Source organism: Passer domesticus, chromosome 10 (assembly GCF_036417665.1).
Source record: "Passer domesticus isolate bPasDom1 chromosome 10, bPasDom1.hap1, whole genome shotgun sequence".
NCBI lineage: Eukaryota > Metazoa > Chordata > Aves > Passeriformes > Passeridae > Passer > Passer domesticus.
The window spans coordinates 28748380-28774244 of record NC_087483.1 but is presented as its reverse complement, the minus strand read 5'-3'; the positions used below and the strand labels follow the sequence as shown (position 1 = coordinate 28774244).

Here is a 25865-nt window from a genome sequence, read left to right as displayed (position 1 = left end):
ATCACAATGTGGCCTCAGACAGAGTAAGATGAGGGCAACTCACCTGGTTAACTTCTAGGAGGGAGATGTTTTACTGATATTTTATATGTTTTAATAGTGTTGTTGACTGTTCTGTCACTAAGTCTCAATGTCTTTTAAAATGGAAAGCGTGGAGTGCCAAGTGAGGGTGCGGGAAATTCATTCCTCCCCTGGAGACAGGTGGGGTTAATTCTGACTAGCACAAACCTAGTGGGGAGATGGAGAAAGAAGATAAACACATAGAAGAAATAGAAGTTGATAGATTTCTGCACAGTTAAACCTGACAGGTAGGATTGTGCTTCAGCATAGCTTGTTTCCCTGTGGTTGTTCCAGATTTCTTTGTTGCAAACTAAAAACTATAAAGGGCCTGCAAGCTTCATATTCCTTGTACTGCATGGAGGTGATGACTGCACTTTAAGAGAGCTCAGGATTATTCAGTGGCACATCCTGGGGTGTAAATCAACTCAAATTTAACCTTAATCACTATGGGTAATCAGTGGAAAGGGCTCAGTTCAGACTGCAAGAGTAAAAACAACCAAGGCTGAAAGTACTCAAGGCTTCTGAAGGAGCAAAACTTTGAGGCAAGGATGTGTTGGCTAAGACAAAAACATCATATTTCAGGAAAAACTACTAAATGCTCAGATTATAAAGCATTCTGACATGCATATGTGAGCAGTCTTTCTCTTTAATAGCAGGATGTAAATGCTTCCTTTCTTTCTTTTTGTAAACATACGAGAAAATTTCAACCTGGATAAATTTGATTTTGAATGAATAAAAAGTCAATAAGCCAATCCCAAAAGGAACTGCAAAATGTGAGAGCAGAATATAAGAGCAGAAATGCAAAACACTTGATATGTTTTTTGTTGTTGGTTTTTTTGTTGTTGTTCTTACTGTTTTGTTTTTGGTTGTTGTTTTTTTTTGGTTTTTTGTTTTGTTTTTTTTTAAGGAAAGGAGCCACTGGAGAAATTGAAGACCATTGACTTGTGGTACCCAAATGGAGGATGGAAGTTAAACTCCATCTAATCAAGACTCTGTAGAATGTGTATGCTGGGGAAGAAAAGAGGAAGAGAAACTTTCTTACCAGAACCCACACATCTGAGCAGCTCCTAGGTGGAAAACATTCCTGTGGTGTGGTTTGTGCGGGTCCTGTTGGGTAATAGGATCCTCCAGCCAATAAAGGCAATGTGCTGCTGGTCCTGGCCCACAACACCTTATCGCTCTGGGTCTATGGCCTTGCTCCTCCAAGGAATGATGCATCCCTGTGGATGTCTGGCCATGTTTGCCCAGTGTCACCATCACTGAAGCTCCCCAGTCTTCAGCCTTCTGGTCTAAGTTGTGCATGCATTGAGGCTCCTGCACGTGTGAGTGTTTTAATTGAGTGTTTAGTGTTGGCTTGAAAGGTCAGGAAAGTTAGTCCCACAGGATTTATATTGAAAGCTTTCAATTCCTACAATTTTCTACATCTGTCTCATACTTCTCTGTCTTTCATTTATTGCACTTCATTAATTGTTTTTCTTTTCATTGGAGGCGTAGGTGAGAAAAAAGCAAGTGAACCACTTCCCACGGAAGCAAAAAGTATCTCAAAGTTGCCCCATGAAATAGATCATTCCCTGATTTAGGAAGAGGCTGTGAACACATCTTGGCAAGTGCTGAGAGTGCTGCAGGGGCCAAGTGTCTCCCAATTATTTTGCCTCCCAAGATCTTGTCTCCTGGCTGAATCAGACCATGAGAGAAGGAAAATGCTGAAAAGAGGAGGTGGGTGAGAGGGATGTATTTCTTACTTTGTTTCAGAGGCAACTCCATAAATTTCCACACATTAAGGTCTTCCATATGTGGGTTTTCAATATCAGCTTGTCACTTCAGGCTGTCTGAGCTGTTGGATGGGGCTGCTGTCTTCTTCAGGGCTGACTCACATCCCACCCAGATGCCAGAAAAGGTTGAAAAAAAACAGTGAAAAATGCAAAAGGTGACCGTTCAGAGCATAGATGTTTTCCAGAGTTGCAACCTATTGACCTATTTTCATCAGGCTCAGTGGCATAGACTATATATCAGGTCCAGGGAACATCAACAGAAGAAGGAAAAGGATAGTCTAAAAAAAATTCCTATGGGGAATTTAAAGCAACCAAGTACTACCTTCCTCAGTTCTCCCAGATCTTCCTGTAGAATCTAGCAGTTACCTTAGGCTTGGATATTTCTGATTCATTTCACAAAAAGGTGCTTTGAAGTTCAGGAGGTGACTGCCTTCTATTTTTTTCTTTGTTGGAGAAAAATATAAATGCATATGGGTTTATAAACCATTCTCTTCCTACTATTATATTCGTTATTATACTGTGCTCAAGTGCAAAAGTTACAGAAGTGGGTAGGAACAGAATGGGAGGAAAGCAGCATTGAAAACCTGAAGTGGGTTTAGAGATCTACTCAAATCCCAGTAGCATAGGTCTCAGAAATTCACAAGTTTGCATCTGAAGTTCAGTTTTGTAGCTGCTTCTGCTCTTTATGGGATGCAAAAAATTGCTACGTCCTGGATCCTAGACCTGAGCACGAATTATATTTCTGGATGTCAGTCCATAGCTTGGGTTCATCTAAGCTCTTGCTGATTAGGGGATGAGGAGGAGCACTGGAGGTGCAAATACTTGATTGTTCATAAGCACTGGGAACCACCAAAGAAATGTAATTTTTTTCCCATACTTCTGGATTTGTGGAAACATATGTTTGAAATGAATGTTTTAGGACTCATAGCCACAAGTTACTTTAGAAAAAAAGGCAGAAGTGGATGAAAACCCAGATATTTTTCAGGAGAAAATTCTTCCATTGGTAAATAACGCAATGGCCTAAATCCAGCCTTCAGTTTAAGATGTTCCTAAACAAGTGATTGCTGAGAGGCTATGATGGGGAAATGCTATCTTATATGTGACTTTTGAGCTCTCCTTTTACACATATACTATGGGTCATATTGCTGAAAGCATGTCCTGAGATGAGAGAGACGGCTGATTTCACATGAAACTTGGAGAAAAGTGAGGACGAAAAGTAAAATATGTCTTCTTTTTTAACATGTAAGAAACCTTGATTCAAACCAGGAGGTAGTCAAGTTGAAACTGGAAAGTTAGAAAAAATTCTTAACTTCCTCCAAATAGCTGTGTGTAGGGTTAGGCAAACACCCCAAATGAACATGGCCTTCCTCGGGGTTTTGTTGTCTTGGTACTCCCATGGGAGCATTGCTGTGATATTTGAGAACCTATAGCTGTTGCAACTGAGATCCAGCTGTGAAAGTGATGATACGCAGTAGTGACTAGGAGTAGCAGGGAACCAAACTTCAGTGACCCAAATGCCTCTCGTAGTTCTCTAAAAATTCTTTGTTTGACTACATTAACAGCCAGACTTCCATTCAATATCAACGGGGTGCATTGGGGGTGGATTGTACCTGGGGATAGATGTATCTTTCAAATTGATTTTTCTGGGGTGATGCAGGCTCTTTTGAGCTCTTCTCAGGCTTTGAATTCTTCCAACTATTATCAGTTGGAAATAAAAAAAAACAACCAGAAAAACACTTTGCTCCAGTTGGCCTTAGCCCACCAACCAGTTCTACACAGAGTCAAATACAGCTGTCAGGCAGTAATGTGTTTTGGTTTTTATCCTCTCCCTGATTATTCCTGGGCTGAAGCTGAGCTGATAACCTCAGAGACTGTCTTTTGGGGCTGGCTGTAGACCAAGAATGTAATTTCATATAGAAGTGCTGAGGTTTCAGAAGCAAGGTTTCACTGCAATGTAGAATGAAGCTGAGAAGTTTTAAACACTGTCAAGGGACAGTGAATGCCCTCAACAGCTCCTGCCTTTCACTGAGTTCCCTACCTTTCTCCTGGACTGCGGAGTACCAATCAGCCTTGTGGAAAACATGGATTCAGCTTGGGAAAACATGGATTTCCTATGCACATTTAAAGCTTTCCAGTCTAGAAATTCATTGGTCTGTGGGACATAGTAAGTAAAATGGCTTATTTCTTGCATACCAGGGCAGATTAGAGGAGCAACTGTGCAGCAGTTTCCCTTGGCAGGAGGGGTGAGTGGCCCCTTGGGCCAGTAGCATGAAATTTCCAGCTGAGTTGCTCTGAGGCTTGGGTGTCTCTATCAGCCCATAGTGCCTCATGTTTCCTCTTGAAATCCTTGAGATAGTCCTCAAAATGCCCTATTTTTTTGGCAGGGGACAAAGTTGCAGCAGCAGATTGTCCATGCCTCCCCATCCTCCCTTCCTGGTGTCAAAAGGCACAAGGGAGAAGCTGAACATGGCAGATTTCCAGACTAATCAGAGAGGCATGTTCCTGTCTTTGCTGACAGCTTTTCTATCCTCCCAAGTATGGTATGGCCAAAGTGGAGACTGGGGCTGCTGGAGATCCAGGTGCTAAAGGCTTTCCACATCCATCTGGGTGCATAGCAGAGTGGCTTGCATATGATGCAGATGATGATCTGCTCTCCATTAGTCTGCTTGGTGGATCTGTACAACAGCAGCCTGCCTTGCGTGGTATTGCCACATTTCCAGACAAGTAAAAATGCAGCTAAAACTTTGAAGGTTTGTTTACAGCTCGAATTTTTCCTCAGTACATTCGTTCCTCTTCTTGTCTGCGTGCAAATGTGTGTCAAGGGGGAAGGGAATGCTTCCTAAAAGAAATAAAAAAGGTTGTAGAATGGTGTCTGCTGGCTTATCTGACAGTAGCTCACCACTCCAATGGAGAAAACCAGGTCTAGACATCACAGTGTATGTGGGGGTGGGGGGTGAAGGAGAGGGAGAAAAGAGAAAAAAATTGCAATCTTGTTCTTTTAGTGGCTGATTTCCTTCCTCTCAAATACCAAACAAAATTTTAATGATGAAACCTGCTAACAGCTGGGGCTAATTTGGAGGTTATTTTTATGGTAAGAGCAGCAAGACAATAAAAGGTCAGTCCCAACTGCGGCTCAGTTTAAGCGTTCATTTCAGCAGACCCTCTGAAATAGTCGTGCTCTGAACTCTTCCATCCCCATTGCATCACCTCTGCCTGGTAGCTGCCTGTCATGGGGATGGGATCACACGATACACATCTCCTCCAAAGGATGCGGAGGCTGCTGTAGCTCCTTGCTTAGCAAATCACAAGGCAGGGCCAAAGCCAGCTGGGTTCACTTGGGGACTCTCTGGAAATGTCGTCAGTGCTTACATTTATATGTCACTGGATTTTCAAAACTTTTCCACTTTGCTGTTTGTTGGTCCCTGTCTATTCAGGGTCTTCCTCATCTACCACGGAGAAAGACTGGTCCCAAGGTTTCTCAGGCTTCATGGGAGTTTAAGAACTTTTTACTACTGCAAGATGCATGGCTCTGTCTGTGTAATAAGATAGAAATCAGCTCCCTCCCAGGACTAGGAGGAGGGCTGGAATGCAGGATTTGAGCTTGGGGGGTTGACAAGGATTGAGTTTTTTGGGAAGGTCAGTTTTCAAGCCCTGAGCCCAGTGTACCCATGTTCCCCAAGGAGCACCCATGGTGAGGCATGGGGTGGAGCAGGAGTCCCACCAGCCATCAAGGGAGTCCCTCACTACGAGGCCAACTCTTGGCAGGGCGGAAGGAACGTGACAGACACAAGCTCAGACTTCTGGCACTGGCTGGATCTGAAATAACCGCCCCAGGCTGTTAAACCAAAGCCACTGGCTCTGGGGATAGAGGAGGGCACCAGCCGAAGGGCAAAGAAAGCCTCCTTTCACGAGTGAGAACCAGCACCTCTCGTGACGCTGCCATATAAAATCATGCAGCACCTGTTAGATCTTTTCTCGCTCTGCTCTCAAGACGCAGGAACAGCTTGGCTCTATAAAAGCCTCAATGTGTTTGTTTTCATTCTGAAGAGCTAATCCAAACCCCTCTCTTCCCAAAGGACAGGGAAGGAGGGGCTGGAGGGGGTATTTTTATTTTTTTTCTTTCTGCTGGGGAAACAGGTTGGAGCTGTTAAAATAATTGGCAGCAGTAGATTCCTGCAGGTTTTGGCTGCATTTTAAAATAGAGAGGTTTTCTTCTTCTCCCTCTCTCCCCTTGTTTTTTGTCTTCTGATTTAGCCATAAAATTGCCACTTATTACATTAGCAGTTGCAGAAAGCAGGAGTTTTCCTCATTAGAGTGGCTCCTGCTCCCAGTCTCTGGTAATATCATTTGGTTGGAAGGACCTTGCCAAAAGGCTATAAAACCAGCTGAGGACTCACACAGCAGTGTCAGGAGGTTGCTTTCTTGGTTACTTTGGTAACACAAAAGCAAAGCTTCCCCCTCTTTTAAGGACAGGGAGGTAGGTTTAGTTTTGGGTCTATTTCTACCTCCTCTGTCTTGTGAAGGACTTTGCAAACAAGCAGCAGTGGGGGACATGGGAGGACAGGAAAAGGCCCACAGCATGTGTCAGGTCTGTCACTGAGTTGTTGTGGCTTTCAGGGACGCCTGCTCAGCTGTGTGCATCCCCACCTGCATCCTCCTGAAAACCATCAACGGCCAGCAGCATGCAAGCCCACACCTTTCCCAATCCATAGAGCACACATCACACACTCATACCCACCTAAGGCAGTTGGTGAGTGCCACCTTCCAGCTGGGACCAGACCCTTCCAGTGGTGGGCAGATGGCAGGGTCTATAGCCTTTGAAGTCCTGGAGCAGCATTGCTGGGTAGCAGGGAGCACTCCCTACCTCCTCACAGGTGCAATCAGCCAGGCAGGTCACCCAAAACAAAAAACTTCTGCAACTCATCAAATTGTACCTGCAGCCCTCTTACCTAGATTAGAATCTCAGCAGAGACCCAGTCTTCAGGGGGTTTCCCCAGGAGCTCTATTGATCTTTTTCTTAAATCCATTAAATTTGAAAGAGTGCTTCAGTCTTCAACAAATTGGAAGCCATGTTACCAGAACAGATGAGATCATGTGCTGAGTCCTACTACAACACCTGCATCTAAACTTACAGAACAAAGTTCTTCGGAAAAGAGGGGCAAAAGGGAGCCTTGCCCATGTGCAACAGCAGTCTGCTAAAACTCCTCTTGATGACACAAACACACCTTGCAAAGCTCAGGAGAAAATATATCTGGAAGATATTGTAACATTGCAACTCCTGCAGAGATGTGTTCTTATCAAAACGGTCTGGTCAGGTGTAGATTTAGACTCTTGGGGCCACAATGCATCTCTGGCATAGTCAGAATTACCAGCCTTGCTTTTTACTTCCAGAGACTTCAATCCAGCCAGCCAAACATATGCTGTATTGCAGAACAAATCTTCCTCTGAGATGGACCTAAATTTTACTGTGGGAGCTGGATACCTCCTACTCTGGGGCCAAACTTGGGTGGAATGCTGTGTTCCTAAGTAGGCTCCCCTCCTCTCTGAGCCAACAAGTGGCAAAGCCCAAGAGTTGCAGGTGGCCAGAGCTGCAAAGCCCAGAAATACATCTGCTTCATTCCGTGCTGTGAAATTCTAGGAAATCCCTCATTTTCTGAGAGTCCTGATTTAAAGAGCAGCTAAATACTGGCTCGTCATTAGACATGGTGCAGTTTCGCAGTGGCTGTGTCTGGAGCTGGAGTACAACAAGCAGGCAAGGACAGACACTTGGCTGTACACCTACTTAATCCAGTCCTCTCTAGCCCAAACTGGCAAAACTCACTGAAGCTTTCATTCTGATACTTCACCCAGCATGGCCATTGTAAGCCTCCATTTGTTACAGCCCTGCCAGGAGCAGCCCTCCCAGCACCTCCACACAACCAACCATCCAGTCAATCTTCTAAAAACCAGGTTGTCAGCACAAAGTTTCAGCAAAGAGGTCAGAAAGATTGTAGAGTCCTCTGCCCTTTCCTTTGTCAGCTCCTTCTACCCTTCCCTGAACTTTCCTTCTCATTGGCAAGAAATTTCAGAAGTCAGTTGCATGACTTTATGGACAGATCTATATAAAACAGTGACTCAGTCTGCACTCACTTACTGGCAGGGATGTATCAGCTGCAAACAACTTCAAAATGGTGAAATAGAAAAATTACAATTGAACAGAAAAAGAAAACATTCTGGGCCAAAAGTTTGGGGCGTAAAGTCTTCCTTATGTGTCAGCAGTCTCCTATTTAATATTAGAGATGGACCCAAAGAGTTTCTTTATGAGTCTCTTCTCCTTCAAAGCTCAAATATTGACTCTCAAGAGGATTTCTGTGTCTATCCAGAACTCATTTCTACCTACTTTCAGTGTAAAGCTCATATTAACATAACAAGATAGCAGTGGCTGGCAGTGTGGAGAAGGTATAATCTACTCATTAGATATTTCTTAGCACCAAAATCCCAGCTGCAAGCAGGATTCTTAGTTGAGGATGGTCCAGAAAGGTTCTTGTTCTGAACACCTGGAGGATATTGTACTGCTCATTGTCAAAAAATGCAATCATTTTTGGTCACTTTAAGTTACAAGTCTCAGGAAAGAAAAAAGACTGGTAGTGATTTCAGATGCTTTTTCTCTCCTCCCAGAAATTAAAACCAGTGCCTGGACTGGTGCCTTTGAATTTATTTATCTTTTTTAAATTAAAACAACCACTTAAAAAAAAAAAAAAAAAGCACCAGTTACTGGCTTTTACTTTAGCTAAAATTTTCTGGCAAGTGTCATGCCAGGATTTTTTTTTTTTTTGTATGGGAACTTGAGGGGTAAGTTGGTGTGAGAAACTTTCCCAAATAATCTGTGTAAACCACACCAAAACCCAACAAACTCCACCAGTCTGGAAAGGTCTGGGAGTGAGAAGAAGGCACATCTGCAGACAGGCTGGGGACATCAGCAGTTTTCAGCTGGCTGCCAGCAGCAGCAACGGCTTCTGCATTCCCTCAGGCGACAGGCAGTTGGATTTGGTGGTTCTGGAACCAGCAGAACACCTGGTCTGGACAGCCTTTGGCTTCTTCATGGAGGATTTGAAGGGAGCCTGAGGAACTGGGGCACTCCTCCCTTGTGGGCAGTCTGGGCACCTGACGGCTGTGGGCTGCTGGGGAAATCCCGGCCAGCGCCTCTCAGTACTGCAGGCAGGTGTCCAAACCTTTGGGCCAGAGGGCAAGGGAGTCCTTGAAACTTTGCTGCGGACACAGGAGAAATCCCCATGGAAGGCAGGACTCCAGAGGGAAGTGAAAAAACCAAGATGCATCAGTACAAGCATCTTCGGTGACAAGAATCAGGAAGGAGCAGGCTGAGAGCTGGACAGCACGACCTTCATGTTAAAATGGGGCTTTTTGGGGGAGTTGGGAGGCATTCAGAAAAATAGAAAATTCTCATTGAAGGTCTACTTCCCGCATGCCTTTGGACAAAACAGCACACTGCCCTCTCTTCTGAGGTCCTGTATCCCCATCACAGGATCAGCAGCATTCTGTGCCAGCACTTGGTGTGTTATGGAAGTGCCTCCTTCAGGCTTGGGCAAGGTACAAAGTGCTTCCACCTGCCCCAGAGAGAGTTCCAAGACTAAATACCTCCAGCATCAGCCTCATAGGCAACATCATGTCTTTTCTTCCAGCTCCAGTCTGGAGAGGGAAACATGGTCCTACCTATTCACACCAACACAAGCCTCAGTTCGCCGCTTTCTCTTGGAGGTTGTGGTGTCTCAACCTGAAGCCAAGCTTCTTTCCTGTCATTTATTTTTCCCCCCCTCTCCTTCCCAGTTTAACTTGTTTCCTGCTCTGACACATGCAGCAAATGTGTGTGTCTTGCTTTGTCCTGTAAACTCCATGTGACCATGGGAACAGTTCCTGACCCAGCTGGCAGCCTGTGTGCTCTTCTCATTAAACTTTGGCTCTCCCCTTAACTGGATCTTTAGGAAATATCCAGGTGAGAACAGCTGGGAAAGCACTTCCATTCACCTTAAGGATGCATACAGCATTGCTTCCCAGTCTGCCTTTCACCAGGGGAAGCTTTATCCCATGTATCTGCTAAAACACCAGCCTTCTCCCCACCACACTGCCTCTCCTCAGATCAATCCCATTTACAACTGCCTCCCCAAATCCTTTTCTCAGGACACACAACCAGAAGAAAACCAGTGGAGTCCTGGAACAGAGAAATCCTGTAGTAAATTAGAGAAAGCCAGAATTTATGGGCAATGGTATTTTGTGAAGGCTGAAACTTCTTATTGAAACTGTCAGAGCATCTGAAATATTTTTGCCACTCAAAAGCAGTGGTGCACAGGGCCCTGGTTCCCAAATTTCTGCAGAAAAATTCAAAACACTGTCACGTGGCTTGAAGGCCCACATGGATCCCACCTGTTTGTTGACCCAGCCAGGTGATTTAGTGCTCCTCAGATACCTCCCTCACACCAACTCAAAAACTGGGCAGGCAAACCAGCACTGGCTGCAGTCAGCATCCACCTCCTGTGCTTGCACCTTCCTGGTGCACCAGGAGAGGAATGGGGAGGGAGGCAGCAGGGCTTGCAAGCAAGAGCTATGTTATGGCTGTGTGCAGTGTTTGACAGAGGAGCACAGCAGCCTTCAGCCCTTCCTGAGAGCTGGAAGCAAAGCCAGGGAGCCACCTGAGGGGATCAGCATCAGGTCACCTTGCCACCCAGCTCCACACTGATGAGGAACCAGGGTCATCTGTGAGCTTTCCCAAATCCCTCTGTCATCCAGACCCCTGGACCACCTGGTAGAGGTGGCCTGTTAAGTCAAGAGGGCAGACAATTTGGGAATCACCACCTTCTGACCAAAGCATGCAAATCTTCCCTTAAATATCTGGAAGAGGAGGTGAGTTGTGTTACTGGTCCTCCCAGCTGACTTGGTATGTCCAGCTGGGAGCTGCAATGAGTAAACTGGGTGGAAGACAGAGGGAAGGGTTTTGACCAAGGAAATCAGTATCTCTTGCTGCTTTTGGAGAGTGCTGGCATTAGCCCAGAAGGAGGATCTGATGCCTGAGAGGGTCTGCGAGAGCCATTTGTTAACCACCAGCATGAGAGTTACTGTAAAACAAACTCTCACGGCTCCCCCCGGGAGGACTGAGCAGCAAAGCGCTCTGTGCGTGTGCACGCACGGGCATGAACAGAGCGCGCTGCAGTGTCAACGGCGCTCTGGAGAACATGGTTTAAGGCCATTCTGGGGATTTCCCAGCCCTGACAAAGAATTTAATTTCCCTCCACAGGATGGGAAAATTCAGCGGGGGATTGGTTGCTCAGGACACTGAAGCAGAGCAGCTACGAAGTGGAGGCAGGGTCTCCTGCCATCAGCAGCTGCACTGGGTCCAGTCACAGCAAGGAATGTAGGTTCATGGAAAACACTTAGGTTCCTGACTTCTATGGGTTTCCCCACTATGAATCCAGTCTTAACAGACCTGTAGCCTGGCCTGTCTGCTTTTTGTGCAGTAACAGCCCCCAAATCTCACACCAAAGGAAGGAGAGGGTGGCAGAAGGTCATCTCTGTGGCTTAAGTTGGGAGTAAAAGTTTCCACTGACAGAGCAGATGGCAAGGCCAGGCTTGCCAGACCACTACTCATTCCCAATAGAAGAGAAAATATGCTTTTCAAATGAGAAATCTTCCAGATATATGCTGAAAAAAAGCAGAAACTGAAAATATGTGGGGGAGGGGAGAGAGAGGAAAGCATATGTGAAAGATAGTTTCCCAGAAAAGAAAAAAGAAGAAATAGAAAAAAGAATATCTCAAAAGTGAAAAATCCTTGGCACCAATTATGATAGTCCAGTTTCTTTGGGTAGATTCTGAAAAAAATTTCACTTGCTTTGCAGAGTGAAAAGATCTTTGGAGAAAGCTTTGAAATGAAGGTAAGTCCCAGTTCATGCACTTTTCTGCAGTACCCCAGGACTGGGGGAACTCCGTGCAGCTTTCTGTCACAGTGCCCTGTGTGACCTTCAGCAAGGAATTTAAATCACCTATGCCACAAGCTTAGTTGATATAATAGGTGATAATAGGATGAAAAAATGTTTTGATTTAAAAGCCAAGATACAGTAATAATATGTAGACTGGGGTTCATCTGAAACATTTCCAGTAAAGCATCAACAACAAAAAGCTGTTTGTTTTATTGGGATGTCAAATATAAATGCTCCAACTAGTCCAAAAAAAGCCTTTTTTTTTAATATTCATGGCTTAAAAAGGTGGGGAGAAAAGTATTATCTCTATTTTTAAAAAGTTAAATATAGATATGTAATGTTTCAAAACAAAAACATGAATAATTTTTTGAGATGTCAGACCAGTTTAGTTCTTAACCTAAGAAATTCAATACGAGTGATGTTATTTGAAATTACTAAGTATTTTTGATGGGAATTAATAAATATATAACTCTGTGCATATATATATATATAGGGAAGAATTCATCAGTTCAAAAATCCAGCAGTACCTCCCAGCCTTGCAGGAGTTTGGGGATAGTTAAATCAGACATATGAAATCCACAGAAACTATGTGACAAGATGCCAGATAAGTGTCTCAGAAACACAGGATTTGATTGTCATGGGCCTGTTCTCATGAAAAATAAAAGGCTCCAGTTTCTGTACAATTATGTACAGACAAGACATGTGTTTTCACTGCATGGCACCAAGCCTGGAGTATATTTTTTGCTCCTGAATTACAAGGAAAACTTGGCATGAGGATGACCCACACAGCAAGAAGTGGGCAGATTTAATACAGATGCATGGGATAATCTTTCAAATTCAAAAACTTTTAGTGTCATAGCTGTTTTTCCTTTGACCTATCTACAGGATACTCTCATAGGGGCCTTCTGAGATTAGGCTGGGATTTTTAGGTGTTACCACCATAGATTTATAAAGGAAAATAAAAAAAATTTAGCGCCCTTCCACCTATGCCTGGGATTCTGCACTAGCAGGGTTTGAACTACCATAATCTGCAAGAGAAGGCAAGATTGAGTTGGACAAGGAGAGGATTTTCTGTCTCTGCCTGTAGCAGCTTTTGAGGTTTCCTCTTTGGGTGCTCCTTCACATGTGTTGTCTCCACTACATTTCTTTCAAGCCTGGAAAAACAGGAGGGTGAAGATGCTTTTTCATCATGATCTTGTTCAGGACAGTGGGAATTCAGAGAGATGGAGATGTAATTCTGCTTCTAGGCAGCACCCACGTGTCTGTGCAGCTCCTGCAACTATTAGGAGTAGCCACCAAGTTCGGAGAGTGTCAGAAATAGAGGTTTTGAACTTCTCTCTGCTAGTTCTCCCTTCCCTGCCTTCCCCAGTGAGTCCCTCAGGACCATTTTCCAGCTCAGGTATCCAGGTCATAGTCAGCCCATGGCCAGCAGCACCACAAAGCCCTGATGGCTCTTTCCTTTACTTTTTCAAGACATGCTGCTGAGTGTTTGCACCAGCAGCCTTCACTGCCTGTGGACCTTTGCTGGCAAACAGCCCATTCGCCATCTTTCATGAGTGGCAACATAACCAACACGGAGAATTAATTTTGCTCATTTAGAGAGGAGGTTGGCAGTTAGTACCAGGAACAGCCGTGCTTCTTTCAAGATTTAATCAAGGTCTACAAACAAGCCAGAGGAAGAGGCAACAGGCTTCACATAACAAGCTGACTAGTCTGACTCTGACATTTTCCTTCTGTATTCCCAAGGAACAGCCACTCCCAGGGAAAGCAGACAGCACAGTTATGCAGTGTTAGAAGTATAATTTGAAACCGTAAAATAGAAGAGCCTCCCTTTTGGTGCAGGTCTCTGGATGATCTTTCCTTTTGAATGTCACACAAAGCCACCACAGAGACATGTGTCCTTTGAGAGTTAAAAACATCAAACCTGTCTCACTGAGGACAAAAATTCTAATTTAATTTGTGTTCCAAAACGTCACTAATAGTCGGATGACTTTGTCCTGTCATATGAAGTTTCCAAGGACAGCATGAAAAGTTTGTTTGTATGCATTCAGAGTGGCCATGGGTGTGAAGTGTCACACACATAAGCACGTATCTATGTATGTATATATATGTACACACATACATACATATATATATATACACACACTGCAACTGTGGTGGACTGAAAAATCGGGCCCTCAATATTTATAACTTTGGCTCATATCCCAAGCAAAGCAGCCCTAGTGCAGAAGCTCTATTTGTGGCAATGGGATCTACACACTCCATTTTAGTTCTAATCCTAGGCAAGCTGGCAGACATAAGGTTTTATGGGAAGTAGAACAACTAATCCATGCTGAAGTGCACCGCAGAAAGTTTCCTAAGTATAGCGTCCCCTCAGAAATATGAGGGCTCAAATTAACCCCCTAAATCCTCTTTATCAAAGTCAGCCAAGCCTGGGGATGGTAAATTGATTATGTGGCCAACTCCAGCAGATGAAATACTTATGGGAGAGGGCTTTGAGGAAAGTGTAGAAAAAGGACTGAATTAGCAAAACTACTGACATGGAAATCTCCTGGAGCTTGAAGTCTGAGCACAGTTCTGCGGAGTCCACAGCATTCACACCAGAATTTGGGGAGACTTGTGTCCTGCTTGGACACCCTAACTGATTTATGAGGAACTGCAAGAGAAATCCCTGGCTGAAAAAGAACCTTAGGAATGTGGATAATTATGACCCTACAGTGTTATTTGTTGCCCCTTGGCATTATTGCCCAGTGTGGGGTGTACTCTTTGTCCCCTAATATTCCCATCCAAATCCATGGCTGTGATCAGCTTTGCTCTAGTTTCTGGGCTGTATTAAATAATCAAAGAGAGGTTTCATTCCACTTTGTGAGTACTGGCTTCAGGCCAACAGTAAAGTGGAGGTCTGGTTACAAACTTTTTTAAACACAGAAATGTGGCCAGGTCCAGGCTTTCTGTTTGGACACATCTCTCCAAGTCAAGGAGAAATTTCCAGTTGTCTGGATGCTGAGTCAGCAGAAACATTGGGAATTAACACAGGGTTTGGGGGTTTTTGGTTTTTTGTTGGTTTTTTTTTTTCTTCCCCTTCAGACCTTGAAGTGGGCTCAAATTTTTTTGCAGCTTTGGCCAGTGGTTCTCAAGTCCTCCCAGATGAGATGGCCAGCGGGAGATTGCCAAGTGCCCTGGGAGTTTTCTGTGACCCTGACCATTGGCCCAGAACGGAGGGAGCTGAGGAGGGAGATGACACCTATCATGCTCATTTCGTGTGAGATCCTGGAGGGACTGACAACCAAAGGTCTTTCTTAGCAAAGTGCACCTCACAAAGGAGCAAAGAATGGAGAGGAATGCAATGAAAACATCAGATACAGAAGAGCTTTTAGTTAACATTTCTTTGCTGAATAATAGTTGTTTGTGGGAATTATTTTTATGTTTTTAATGAGTAATTATGGAGAATTAATGTTATCTAGAGGAAAATTTTCTGATAATGGAAAAACACAGATTTTGCCACACAAATTCAACCTCATGAATTCCTAAAGCAGGGACAAGTTCACCAGCTTCTCCCTTCCTAGTGCCCATGGAGTAAATGAGAAAGACTACAGAGCTGGGAGATTAAAATTAATTTTTTCAGTACTGATGGCTCCACAGAGACTTCTGCTTCTACAGCACTGATCCAAATCTGAAGGTCTGACCCAGAGAACAGCCATGTTCTGAAAACTACCCCCACTTATCTTCAGATTTAAGATCTCAGTGAAGACTCTGAGTAGTCCCAAATTCACAGAAGTAAAATTGGTGCCATTTGAAAATTAGAGAAAAGATACTTCAAACAAATTAAGGGTGTGATTTGAGGCTACAAATAATAAAAATTAAAACAAAACAAAACAAAACAAAACAAAGGATACTATATAGAAAGGTCTCCTTGAAACCATTCATCAAGGATCCCAAAAAAAATCTCTCATCTCCTTGACCCTAAGAGCTAAGTACCTAAATAACTAGGAAGACTGGTTGTTATTTCCTCTAAGCTCAGAACACCAGATTAAAAAAAGGGACAAAAACATGTGTCCCTTTTAAATTATTTTTGCACTCCTTTTTCCTTTCTCTTTTTGTGTGTAGGACTTTTCAAACATCACGTGAACAGAGGAGTAGTTGGGACAAAAAGCAGTGAAGAATTTCCCAGGTCTCTGTTGGGGTAAAAGTTCTGTGAACTACAGCCTGAAGAGTTTTCATGCACCCTCAGAAACCTATAAATGTTTTCAAAGAATATTTACTAGCAACCTTTTCACTAACATTTGCCAAACTCATTTGAAAAGGGAAACAAAGTTTGTGTCAGAGGAGCAATTCCTAGCAAGGGAGCTACAACCTCCTTTGAGCTGCCTTTGGGGGGTGGCTGGGGGTGAGTAGGGAAATAAAAATGCAAACAAAAAAAGAAAAAAGAAGAGGAGGCAGAGAGCAAAAGAGGGGAAAAGCATCTGTAAACCATAGTCTGCAACTTTGGCTTTGGAGCTCAAGATAATAAGACCATGGACTGACAAATTCCAAGAGTTTTTTTCTATTTATATTAGCTTGGATTTATTTATTCAATATGTGAAGATGTGATCCCTTGCATTAATCATTACCTTGGTAGAGCTTTTCCTGATTCTTTACAAGAATAAAAAAAAAAAAAAAAAAAGAAAAAAATAGACAAAAAAAAATTAGTGTAGATTGTAGACTTTCATGGAATAAGCCCCCTTTGTAAGAAAGGGCAGGACAAGTTTTTGGGACAGCTCTGTAGTCTAGGGTTTTATTTATATCATTGTTGCTGGGAGATTTGCAAAAAGGCGTGCAGATGCTCTCCTCATGGAAACAAACAGGCCAAGTTTGTGTCAGATTTCAGAGAAGGTCTGGATAAACCTCTCTGAGCCATGTCACCCTTGAACTCAGTCCTGCATGTGGAATACCCCAAATTTCCACTTTGGTTTCTGTTCAAGGATAGGGTGTTTGAGAGCCCAGCCTTCCAGCCTGCCCTACAACAGCTCTGCCCTGACTCCTCTGCCTTCCCTACCTGTGGCAGGTTCCCTGGAGATGCCCACTGGTCTAACAAGGTGTTTAGTGCCTTACCAGGGTCCTAAGCTCTGGTGTAAAGCAGAGCATGTTCCAATGTAAGTGGACACTGATCTCGTCCAGACCCCAAAGTGCCATTCTGGTAAGGAAGGGTAACTGAGATGTGTGATTGGAATCAGTTCCATTTTCCTAAAGAATGTGCAATTTCTGTGTTTAGTGCTGGAATTAATAAGAGCGTCCACTCAGTGCATGCATGAGCAATTGTTTCCATTGGTTACCAGCAGCAGAGAAGGAAGGCAGAAGCTGGAGAGATGCCTTCCAAAAAGCTATTAATGTAAAGGAAAGGTGAAAGTGAGGGTCCTATACTGGGATCCATTTTCATACTGGCTGAGATATAGCAGAGCCTTCAAAGAAAAGGAGACTCTGCTTTGCACCAGGAAAATGTCTCAGGCCAGGGGTAGAATCAGCCTGGATCAAATAGACAAGGGTAGTTCTGTGAGCTACCAACTTAAGGGTAGATAGGATTCACCTGAGGTGAGAAGATTCCTCTCTAGAACAACACAAATGTCAACTACAAGGAGAGAGAAAGGGAGAGCTGTAGGTGTGACTCAGTTTCCTGAAGGGAGAAGCTTTTTGAAATGCTTACAGTGCTGTATGGGACTGTTCAAAGTTGCACCCCCAGTCTTCCCAGGCACTGAACCATCTTCCTCTCCTCCATTCCTATAAATTTCATGTCTTCAAACAAACAATCTCTTCTACACCATAAACATTCATCAGCTGCCAGGATTGTAGGAAGGGAGATAATGTTTTCTGTGCTTCTTTTGTGCTGACAGGAGAAGATGGCTTAACTGATGATTTCTGGTATGCTTTTGGAGCAGGTGAAACTTTAGCACTATCTAAGCAATGAAGTCTTCCCCTCCTAGCAGAGACATGTATCCTGGCCAGCATTGCTCAGTTTAACCCATCAGCTTAAAATTCATCCTGCACTTTGCAGTGAGTCATCCAAGTGGGGAACAGAAATCTCCAAGGTACGAAGGCTTCTCCCTGCCCATGTAGAACAGCTCACCACAACAGTCCCTCAGTCACAGGGCCAGTCCGGGGCTGCGTGACTCAAACAATCAGGTTTCAATCTCCTGCCTTGGGAGACTAGTCCACTTTTAGGAAAGTTTTCCTCAAGCTAATTTTTCCTTTGCTAAGCCTTAACCCACTGCTCTTAATTCTCTATGTCTTGCGTTAGCCCCCCTCCACCCTGGACCTCCCTGAATGACTGATCTTTCTTCTTGGATGATCTTCAGATATTTGCACATCATTATTTTTCTCTCCTGCTAAGAGGTCTTGTAGCCCATAGTAATGCCTTTGTGTCATAGTGCTTTGGGTCTTGTGTTTATCTGAAGCAATTTTCTTGTTTTCTTTTTAAGAAAAAAAAATGTCAGAAAATATAAATGGAAATCAAAATCAACTGGAGTCACTCACAAGTCAGGATGCCATCTGCCAAAATGTCTTCCAGGACGCTTTTATTTATGGCTGACTTTCAAAACTGCAAATGAAGCAGCATAATGGAAATATTGGCACCACCTTATCTTTTTTCTACACTAATGTAGAGACAAGTGAACTCACCAGGGATTTATGGGTGTGATACTTTGACCCTGTGGGAGCTCAGCTGGGAATAAGAAAACACCCTTTTGTTGTAATTTTCTTTTCTAGAACTTCCTCTGGTTCAATCATCCTCACCATTATTTTATATGTCTAGAATGTCAGGCATCCCAAAGGATACTTATGTCCTTAGCCCAGTATCCATTTGTTTTTATACTAGGAGCAGCAAGTGCTATAGCAGAGGAGTCCCACATCTCATTTAGCAAATATCAGCTCCTTGAACAGGAAGATGCATTAACAAGAAGATGTAAAAATTGTGACAGGGCCAATGAGGGAATGCCCAGGGAAAAGGTTAAACACCTATGGCTAGACAAGGGAATCACCTTCTAATATTGACTTCTCTCCAGTCCTTGCAAAAAAGTTTGGATACCTAGTATCTTGGTTACCTCTGTTATTTGGACTTCATATGTCCCTTGTAGATTTCTAAAATTAGGGTAGGAAGAAACACCGAAATATGAAAGCTGTACTTTAACTATTCTCTGTAAAATGGACAATTAACAGCAATGAGTACTAAGAAGAGAAATATCTTACAAACATTCTGAAATGTTCATATACTTCTGACATCCAGGCCACAGAAGTAGCTGCATTACATGGACTGAATTTTAGTTAATTTCCTCCTTCTTTTTTTTTTTTTTTTGTTGGTCTTTGTCTTGAATCCTTTATACCCAAAAGACTAAATTCCTGTATGAAATACTCCAGTCCTTCCTATGGAGTGGCTCATGGCGGCTATTTTTTGCCTTTTGCCACCAACACTGAGGGTCCACAGAAGCTCTGAAGCCTGGTGCCTCTACAGCAACTACAGGTTCGTGATTCCAGATTCTGTGGATTTCTCCTAAGAGGATCATGAATTGTGACTGCAATAAAATAGTTCACCTCTGACAAGCTTCTCTTGGACATTTTTAACAGTCAGTGTCTTGGTTGGAACACCCATAAAATAACCCACAAACTGAAAGGGACGTCACTACTGTAGGAGGGGTGGGGAGGTGACCATGAGATGGAAATTGGTCAGGATCTGAGAGTTAATGATGCTGACAACTTGGAATTTTCAGGAAGAAATTTTATCTCCATTTATTCCCATCGGCTGCAGTGGCCATACCCATAGCATGACACTTCAGGCCCCAGCTGCTTAGACATTATTGCTGGCTGACTTTTTTTTCCCTGCAACATATTGCATTCTTTCTAAACATCTGTTTGCACAGAGAGATGTGTTGAAAAGACTGTGGTTTTTCATTTAATCACATTTTGACATGGCATCACTGAGTGATTATATTAGCAAAGCTGATGAGTTTTCTTTACAAAGGGAAGCCCCATGGAACAACATGAAACAGGCATTGTTGTAATTTTGCTGGAACGAAAGAGGGGAAAAACTCAAACCCAAAAAAAGCCCTTGCTCACGGCATGTCTCCACCCAGCAACGCAAGGCAAGCCAGAGATCTCTGAACAAGTCCTAATTAAGGCAGTAAGTTCACAGAGCAACAGGCAATACCAGGGGGACAGACTGCCTGGTCTCAAAGTAGCTGGATTGGCTGGATTCGTGTGCCTGACAGTGTAAAACCCCATTGTTCCTTCGGAACAGAAGTGGCTGGGGCACAGCACTGCATGATTGCAGCTGGGCTTCTGCACTCACATCAGATGGGGGGAGAAGCTGAGAGTTGTGTCGTGATCCAGACTTCAAGAAACCTCTGCTCTGCTCCAGATCTGGAGCAATCAATTTACTATTTGTAAAAGAAAACCCCACAACCCAGCTGTGTGCAGTTCCAGCATGCGTTCAGTACTTCAGTCTCCTCTCCCATATAGAGACAAGGAGGGTGATTTGAGGCAAACTCCTGAAGGTCCTGTACTGTGAGGAACTTCCAGCTAAAAGAAACGTGAATGACTGCCATTAACAGCTCGTTTGATTGTATAATTTGTTATTCTTTGGGGTCTGCAGCCTTTTTGTGGACTCCAAGCTCTGCATCTCTAGGAAGCATGATTTCAGCATTTTCCAACCATTGCAGAGAGGGTCCAGAAGAAATCCTTAAGCTAACCCTCCTCTTTGTTTTTCTCTCTTCTTTTAGATTGAAAACTAGAACAGATTTGGGACAGCTTTGTTTCTGTTGCTTTCACTGTGAATTTATTGCTCATGAAAGGAACTAGGCTGATAGCTCCAACAGCTTCGTTTCATTCTCAGAAGAGCAACTACGGAGGAAGACATTGGCAGATCCCCCAGGGCCAGGCTCCAGCACTCGTGCAGAGAGTCAGCAGATGCCCATCTTCACCACAAACTCCCTTCTCCTTCTGAGCTGGCAGGCTGGGCCGGGACAGCCACGTCAATGCTACGTGCCATGGCACAGACAGGATCCTCTCTCCTGCGGCTGTCACCAGGAGGGTTGAGGCAGGGGGCAGGGGGCAGGGGGCAGTGTTTTTTATGTGCTGAAATCCACTTTAAATCCAGTTCCTGGAGGGCAGATGGCCCTCCAGGGCCAAAATCTGAGACTCCATGAAGTTAAGAGTATCTTGAAAACTTATCCCCAATTCAACCCTAAGTCCCCCAATCCTTTTGTGTTCTCTTCTTCTGAAGGAGAGGTAAATACGCTCCATGAGAGAATGTCAGGCTAAAAACTATGCCTTGTAAAGTACTACACGAGAAGCCACACTAGGTAATCTGCTGGTTTTCAGAGTGCACTGCTTCCTCCCCACAGCATCCCAATGACAATCCCAACAGAGATTAATGGTACAGACAGATGTCTCCTTTGCCAGCAACTGTGCTGATGGGAGAAATCACTTCCACTTATACTTGTCACACCTCTTCTGCTAACAGCTTCTCCCATTGCCTGTTCCCTTTACGCATCTGAGCCACAAGGAGCTGGATTAGAAACTAATTAAACAATGTGGTCTTTGCAATTTTGTTTCAATCAAATTGCAAAGAAGTTGGAGAACTTTTACTCAAGCAGCTCTGCTGCTGGGTGGTTCAAATTGACAATATGTGTCCACAGCCTGGACACCTTTTTTCCTCCAAGGGGCTCATGCTTAAACAGTGCAATGGATGCAGGTCCCTGGGAAATGCACTGGGGACAGGTGCTCTGCTGCCAATTGCTTTGTTTCTTCCTCTTCACTGGACTGCTAATCCCAGTCCTTGTCTCTTTTCAAGGTTGAATGGAAAGATTTCCTATGAAGATGGGAATAATAACTTGATGTCCTTTAGAAGGTGGTTTCATAGTAATCCTGGATTTCTATTTATTTGTTAGATTTCCAGCAATGGAAGAGCTTTCAGGAGCAAGGATTATCTGAGATCACAAACTTGCAGCAGAATATCTGTGCAGTTGTTTTCTTTCTGGTGGAGTATCCTGTGTGTGGAAGACACACTGAGCAGGAGGGATCCTGTGTACACACAAGGGTGCCCCAGGCAGCCTCATGCTTCATGCAGCTGTGACAGCAGGGGAGCATCTGTGAGCCAGTGGACAATGCTCATGGCAAGAAAGTCCACCTGTCTGTATCTGACACAATGGTATTTCCTGTCCCTTCAGGCTGTGGGTCAAGCAGAAGTGTGACTATGTAGAGTCCTCCACAGGGAGAGAAGCCATGTAAGTGAGCCAACATGTGCTGGCTCATGGGATCTGTTAAAATCCATTTCTTCTTTTCTTAGCATCCCAATCCTTCCTCTGTCACATGCCTTGACAAAATGCTGTTTCATGTGTCAAAGTGGAGCAATTATTCTACACATATATTCATCTTCAAGGACAGTTTGAGTCACTTGGGGTTTTCTCAAGGCTTTGAGGTAGCAACTGATATCTCACAGAAGAGCTCCAGCTTGCAAATACAGCACTGGGCAAGTCAATGTACTTGAAACTCTTGGATGCATGTCAGGAGCTCACTTCTTTGTGAGGCTTGGCTACAGCTCCCAAGCTGTCTCCCAGGGAATTCATGAGGATCTCTCTCCTATGTGTCTGCAAGTTTATATTTTGCTTTGGCCTGAGCATCTATACTGATATCATACTTGTAAATCAGCTCCTTGTAGGTGAATGGAGGAATCAGCAGGAAGTTAATTGCATCATTTAACTCCTCATCCTCCTCAGCTGTCAATCAGCCTTCTGCTTTTGTGACCCAGAGTTCAATTGTCTCCAGGTTTATTTTCATTTTAATTTTTGTGCTAATTAAATTTGGATTCCAGGTTTTAAGAAAGCAGAAATGGTACTGCTGAGGCTGGGAATCAGTTGTATTGTTGTTATCTGAGTCCAGCCAGAGGGTAAATGATGCCAACTTTGCTGGAGGATCAAAAGGCCAAAAAACAAAAAGGGAGAGAAAACACGAGACACCTCCCAACTTGCAGTTTTCCTAACTTGTCTGTTTAATTTTTTGGGGGGGTTCTCCCTGTTCTCTGGCACTTTGCAATGTTTGTTTAAATCATCATATGTTTCCCCACATCTGTGTATCTTACCATACACGTGCCAGCACAGCATATGTTCACATCACTGCTCTGCTGTTTCTTTACGTGTGTGTGAATGCAGCACTGGATGTGTAAGACACAGAAAAGGAAAGGGGGAGTATGACCAAGCTGCTCTTCTCTGGCATACCATGAAAGCTGTTAAAGGTGCTGAATAAGGTTTGGTCCAGATGTGACATGTTCTACATGCACAAGATAAAGATTAACTCCAAATGACCTCCCTGCAAAAGTGCCTGCTCACCTTTCTTTTAGCGGGTCAGTTTTAGTCAGGAATAGATATACAGGTGGTCTTCCATTGTGTTAGAAGCTGCACAAGTAAAACAACAGAACACAAGAATTACCAGCCAGACTAAAAAAGAAGAGAGAAGAAATAATGTTAGAGGAGCTGTGAAATCGTCAGAAAGTTGATTGGCTGAACAAAATCTCCTGGCCACCTGTTCTAGCTTTTTATCACACACTTCTTTTGAGCACACGAAAAATGGACATGCTTTTCCAAACACACATGGGGTTCAGATCAAGCCAAGACACCCTCCTCCAGACCTCGTTGTGTGACCTGGACCATGTTGGGCCCCTGGTTGCTACCAACCAAAAGGATGATGTGAGCAGTCCCTAATCTGCCCGGGTGCAGAGTCAGCCAGCACTGCTCAAGCAGCTGATCCAGGTGGTATGAGCTAATCCAGATGACTTTTGCTTGCAGCAGAGCTGACTGCCAGCAGAGCTCCAGGAGAGGTAATCTTTGGCTGGACGGCTGTGCCAAGCATCTGCAAGCTGTAATGGCTTCAACCAGCACAGCCACTTGCTGGCTGAACATCTGCTCATAGCTATTTTTAAAGGGTAATACATACATACATACATACATACAGACAGACAGGCAGACATACATACATAAATCGACAGGTCACGTCACCAGGCTCCACCTGCTCCCTGGAACTGGGCTTGTCTTTCCCCTTCTTCCCTTTATTCTCCCCAGTCTTCACAGTCAGCTTTGTTGTGGGAAAACCACTGGTTCAGCTCAAGGTGGGATGGTGTAGAGTAGAGAGGGAAGCAAGGAGAGGCTTGCACTGGAGCAGTTCTTACCCTGTTCTCTCTCTCCTCACGTGGCTCACGTGTACTCACATGGTCTTTTGTGAGGCCACAGGCCAGGGGCAGGGAGAGCCTCAGATGGATCTGATCATTGGAGCAGGATTCCGTGGGAAGCTTTGTGTTTAGTTGCAGGATGCACCTCTTAGGTAATTGCTCAGGCTCCAGCCAAGTCCCTATCTGCAGGGAGCTGCACTTCCATTCCATAACACCTTGGCATTATCCTACTCTCATGAGTCAAACCATTGAGCAAGTCAGGACTGAAGAAACATGGAACGAATTATCTTTATAGATCAGCTTGTTCAATAGCTCCAGCTTCCCTGACTTTTCCTTGTGGGATGTTTTCCTTTCAAAGTGATGAAGATTATTAGGCCTGTGGGCAAGCCATGATGGCTCTCTTTAGAAAGGGCTGGGAGTGATGGATGACTTTTCTCTGTCTTCCTCCACCTCCAAATTAATAACGGTACACCATAATTTGTCTCCCTGGATCCTTTTCCCAGTCTTAGCTAGATCTCAAGAAATGTATTTGCACTAGGAAAAAAGGCAAGTTCTTTCTGAGAAGAGGGAATCTAAAGAAAAATGATAATAAAATATTATCTGTTACTATTCCAGGCAGAATAACTGACCACAGTTGGGGTCCAAACTCTTCAGAAAGGAGTTAATCAGAACAGTGTCTTGGAACCTTGGGATATTTTAGAAGAAAAAGACCATTCATGCAAGAAGGAGACTGGACAGGAGCTGGTTGTTGGATGGTAGCAACACATGGATCACATAGTGTTATGCTTGCATCACTCTTTCCATTATAAATCCTGAGCCCGTCTGGGCTCCAAACTATCAGCTCAAAGATGAGCAATATTTATTTTCAAATATTGTGCAAAATACTTTGAGTCTTTTTGGAATCCCACGGTGATGGGGAGGGGGAAGGCAAAGCATGCTGGATGCTTTCCTCTTTTGCAGAGTGTCCAAACTGTTTTGTTGCTGAAGTTCCAGACCAAAATGGGCTTAATTTTAAGCAAATATTTATTCTTTCTTCAGTCGGGAGGGGTGAGGCAGAAATAAAAGCATCAGTGTTTGACCTCTAGCAAGCAAGTTCAGGCTGTGCAAAAACTGCATGTGGTAGATGAACCAGACTCCAGAATGAAGCAGAGAGAGAAAGCTAGGGGAGTACTCTGTAGTTGCCTGGAGTTCAAACTAACAGAAGTATTATTTTGTAAGAGCTTTTAGAGGACATCTTCAGATGCTGCCTGGTCTTTTTAAGGGTCCAGGAAATGGCAGCTTCTCTTCCAAGCCCACCATCTAATTCTGATGTTATTGAACTGGACAGTTTAAATGAGTCTCAGTTTGTCCAGCAGGACAAGGAGTCAGTAGAAGTCCAAAGCTGACAGGCTGATGAAGAGCATAAAGGAAAGGAATTCCTCACTCCTTCTATTTTCTTTCACAGGAAAAATCATTAAGAGCAAATAATTACCCAGCAGCACCCAATGAAGGTGGTTCCTTGCAAAGTATTTGTAATGTAAGTATTAAAGCTATGATTACTTCTGAAGATTCAGGCTTCTTTAGACTCTTCAATGAGGACACCCACCTTCTAAGGAAGTGGCTGTTGATGCTAACTCAGACTTGGAACTGTGTTACTCATGTTACTATCCAGCTTTTTAAAATTACCCACTGCCTTCTGATTTGAATATGCCATTTTATATCCCTGTTTGCTGTGGAAGACCAGCAGAAAAGCTGGTCCTACACACCACGGAATAGAATTTCTCTTGAAGCTGTTATTATTTCCGGAAGGTTTCCCATAGTTGGTGGTGTTTGCATGTAAAAAGATCAAACCACAAGCTTATTTGAAATCTGTGGGGAGATCCTTATGTTCCTCTGAGTAATTGT

At 43.8% G+C, this 25865-nt stretch overlaps 3 long non-coding RNA genes across 4 annotated transcripts; 2 read left to right on the top strand and 1 right to left on the bottom strand.

Moving 5' to 3' along the window:
- The first annotated feature begins 10567 nt into the window (after positions 1-10567).
- LOC135309315 (uncharacterized) lies at positions 10568-12425 on the top strand. The gene is made up of 4 exons (XR_010369637.1): positions 10568-10724; positions 11116-11232; positions 11714-11749; positions 12288-12425. It is a non-coding gene; the product is annotated as an uncharacterized LOC135309315 (long non-coding RNA).
- An 8213-nt stretch (positions 12426-20638) lies between these two features.
- Positions 20639-24041, bottom strand: LOC135309043 (uncharacterized). Of its 2 annotated transcripts, none has more exons than XR_010369352.1 (3): positions 23790-24041; positions 23146-23211; positions 20639-20835 (listed from the first exon to the last, which is right to left on the bottom strand). It is a non-coding gene; the product is annotated as an uncharacterized LOC135309043 (long non-coding RNA). The 2 variants fall into 2 exon arrangements; XR_010369351.1 differs by lacking the exon at positions 20639-20835 and adding an exon at positions 21834-21988.
- Positions 24042-24097: 56 nt separating this feature from the next.
- LOC135309044 (uncharacterized) lies at positions 24098-25502 on the top strand. Its single transcript, XR_010369353.1, has 3 exons — positions 24098-24133; positions 24597-24736; positions 25426-25502. It is a non-coding gene; the product is annotated as an uncharacterized LOC135309044 (long non-coding RNA).
- The last annotated feature ends 363 nt before the right edge of the window (positions 25503-25865 follow it).